The following is a 3,851-nucleotide window of genomic DNA, read 5'->3' on the forward strand; positions in this document are numbered from 1 at the left end:
CATGTAATTGTAACCCCTCTGTACACTATTTTCACAATAAAATAATATTTTAAAAAAGATGTCAGTGCAACACAAAATGTCTAGTAGAAGTGAGCACAAATATATTGAATACTAAGATACCAGCATTGCCTGATAATCCAGGGAAAAATAGTATAGAACTTTACATTCTCCCTGCAACAAGATTCTGGCTGCATTCTTCATAGCCAGATCCCATCAAAGTACAAGAGATACAAACTCTCACCTAGAGATGCCTACAGCAAAACTGGATCCTGAGTCATCTCCTTACTAGTACACATGGGAACAAACAAATAAACACCAAAAACCTAAACAACAAGGAAAAAACATAGGCATGTATGGTGAATGGAAAGGATAAGCAGAGGGTATAGAGATGTTTGATAATGTGAACAGATCTGGTATCAGTAGTCAGAATTTCATGGTGATGACTAGAATCATCACAAATGACAGACATGGCACAATGTAAACAATTCCAAATCAAGTAAAAAATGTAGCTCATTTATTATGGAACAATAAAAAAACCTATAGTTCCAAAAGCTGGTGAGCCTGTGAGTGAGTCACATTGGAAGAATTATGCAGTGTGCTGCCTCCCCTCTATTACTTCATCTGATGAATTACCATTTTACATAAAAAAGAACAAGACTATTTTAAATGCATAAAATCCTTGTAAAACCCAAACTAGAAACTGGAATTATGTGTAGAGTGTGGCAGTGATTGGATGCTGCTCACTTGCCAAATTGATTACAAAATGCAGAATTTTACTTTGGGTGTTATGTAGATTGAAACTCAAAATTTCCTGTCTGCTACACAATTACACTGTCACTCTGAGTCATTCCTCATCTCCTTTTGTTTTTCAGGCAGGGTAGCATGCTTTTACTTTAGTTGGTCTGGCAATGCACTTTCAACTTCAGATTTTGTGTTTGTTCATCATAATATGGAAGAATGTTTGGATTTTTTTTACAAATATTCACTGAATCTTAAAATCAAGATTAACTTGGTTTGGGAAGGGGTACAAGATGTCCCCTTCCTCCATGACCACCAGTCAGTCACCACCTTGAATCCCAAAGATTATAAATCGATTCAAATTGAAATTTGGATAGAATTGAGACTGCTGTAACTATCATTTGTTTACACATTATACAGCCCATGGATGTCTACAAACTCCATTGGGATTTCAAGGCTTTCTCTGGAAAGCCCTTGAGAATTTATTTGGCCATTAAGATGTTATTCAGAGAAACATCAGGTCCAGAAACAAGTTCCTACAAACATCATAAGTAAGGAAGTAAGGCTGAATAGCAGTTGAAAATACATTTAATGGTCACATAGATGTCAACCCCTCTCAGATCTGATCCTTTTCTCTTCCCCATGACCAGAAAAAAAGCACAGTACCACTGAGGCAGTTTGGCATTGGTTTTGGTCCTGTATTCAACTTGATTCCAAATTGCAATAAATGAAAGTCATTAGCATTAAATTAATAGCCCGCATTTCCCAAATTGCCAAATTTAGCAGTCTCATTGAAATAATTACAAATTTGCCTTCGTTGTCATCCAGAAGGCCTATCTTCTATCCCAACCATTTCAGGAATTTCACCAAGATATCTGTGCCTCCCACCCTCACACCTAGATGAATTGAGAAACAAAATGATATTTTAAATGAGACACAATGCTACTAAATCTTTAAAACAGCTATTTTTTCTTCACCCTTGAAGTTGCCCAGTGCCGACCAGCTGGTTTTAAAAAGTATGGATGACTCTCTCCATTCTCCAGGTAGTAGCAGAAATTTGGACACATGTAACAAGAAAGAGATACATGAGGACTAGGGAGTTTGAAAGTAAGTGAATTGCCCTGAATTTGATGTGGAATGATCAGAGGGCAATGGATATATGGATGTGCTGTAGTTCTTGGATTATATGAAACTGTAAGCCCAAGTAAAAATTGTTTGTGGTGATGTGGCAAATCACAAGAACTTAAGAAATTTTGGACTTTTCTGGTAGCAACATGCTTTTGCTTCAGCCTTCTAGCCATCTAACCACAAGACATGCTTACTAAAACTCTTGGTATAGTTGTTTTCTTTCATTTTGAAAATTTTTCTGTGTAGAAAAAATTTTCATTTATGCAGTAAATTCAATAAGGAAGAGTTGGACTCAGTCTTTATATCTACTCTTGGGAAGAATCATATTTTACTTTGTGTATATGTTTGTTTTAGAAGAGTCTGAAGTATAAATTCCTTGAAAATTTAACAGCTTATATATGTCTTGCTAGGTCAGTGAGAAGGTTTCAATATATAGAGATATTAAACCAGTTAAAAATATCCACAAGGGCTGGGAAGGTGGCTCAGTGGTAGAGCACTCACCTTGCATGCTTGAGGCCCTGGGTTCGATTCCTCAGCACCACATAAGCAGAAAAAAAAGCCAGAAGTGGGGCTGTGGCTCAAGTGGTAGAGTGCAAGCTTTGAGCTGAAGAGATGAAGGACAGCACCCAGGTCCAGAATTCAGGCCCCACAACTGGACTCCTCCCCCCCCCCGTAAAAAATCCACAAATTCTATTCTTTCCATATCTTCACTTCCCTACAGGTTCTGAAGCACTCATTTATTACTTTACTCTTCTACTTTTCAAGTGTCATGACATAAGGCTTGAAAAACTCAAAAGAAATGTTCATCATCCCTGAATGAACCAATAGATCTATTCAAAGGACAGTAGACTCATCACAGTTTCTGCTGTGTTGGTGAAACAAAGTCTCTGGGCTAAAGTAAGGTATGTAGGCACTGTGGAAAAATGAGGATTTCCTGAGTTGAGCTGGTCCTATAGCTATTATCAGCTTTACCCAGTTTGCTGATTTGCATATGCTCAGAGCACAGCCTACTGCCCCCAGTGACTTCATAATAGGCTGCTCACACCCTGTAGAGCAGTCAGACCCAGTCAGCACACAGCATGGACATGAGGACCCCTGCTCAGCTCCTGGGGATCCTGCTGCTCTGGCTCCCAGGTAAGGAAGGACAGCACTCCTCCAATCCTCTGTTTAGTGCTGCCTGGGTCTTCAGGGAAATCCTCCTATAACATAACTAGCAGTGAGGACATTTGTGTTTATATTTCCAATGCAGGTGCCACATGTGACATCCAGATGACCCAGTCTCCATCATTCCTGTCTGCATCTCCAGGCGACAGAGTTTCTATCACTTGCAGGGCCAGTCAGGGCATTAACTATTATTTACACTGGTATCAGCAGAAACCAGGGAATGCTCCAAAGCTTCTGATCTATAATGCAAATAGTTTAGCCTCTGGAATTCCGTCAAGGTTCAGTGGGAGTCAATCTGGGACCGAGTTCACTATCACCATCAGCAGCCTGCAGCCTGAGGATTTTGCCACTTATTACTGTCTACAGGGTTGTAGTTTCCCTCCCACAGTGATACAAGCCATAACATAAACCTCCCAGGGAAGCAGAAGTGAGAGGCTGGGCTGCCCAGCTGCTCCTCCTGGTGCTTCCATCTGCTGATAGAGCTTCTCAGATGTAGCACAGCTATGAACACTTTTGAAGTTTTCCATTGAAATGTGAAGGCTCCTCTGAATCTTTGTCCCTTTACTCCTTCTCTAGCAGAAGCACAGACATGGCCATGTGTCTTCTCATACAAAGTCATTCTTTCTGATTTACACAGTAAAACAGAAGCCAGACAAGAATCTCTAAGAAGGAATTCTTTTAATTCAGGAAATGAGTCTAATCATTAGATTCTTAACTCCTAGTTCATCAGAGAATTTGGAAGGGGAAGTGTGGCATTCTCTGGTTCAGTGAGGCTGTCCTAGGGTTTTGAGCACATAATCCTATGACTCTCCGCCCTGTGG

The sequence above is a fragment of the Dipodomys ordii genome, unplaced genomic scaffold (genome assembly GCF_000151885.1).
Source record: "Dipodomys ordii isolate 6190 unplaced genomic scaffold, Dord_2.0 Scaffold237, whole genome shotgun sequence".
NCBI classification, from domain to species: Eukaryota; Metazoa; Chordata; class Mammalia; order Rodentia; family Heteromyidae; genus Dipodomys; species Dipodomys ordii.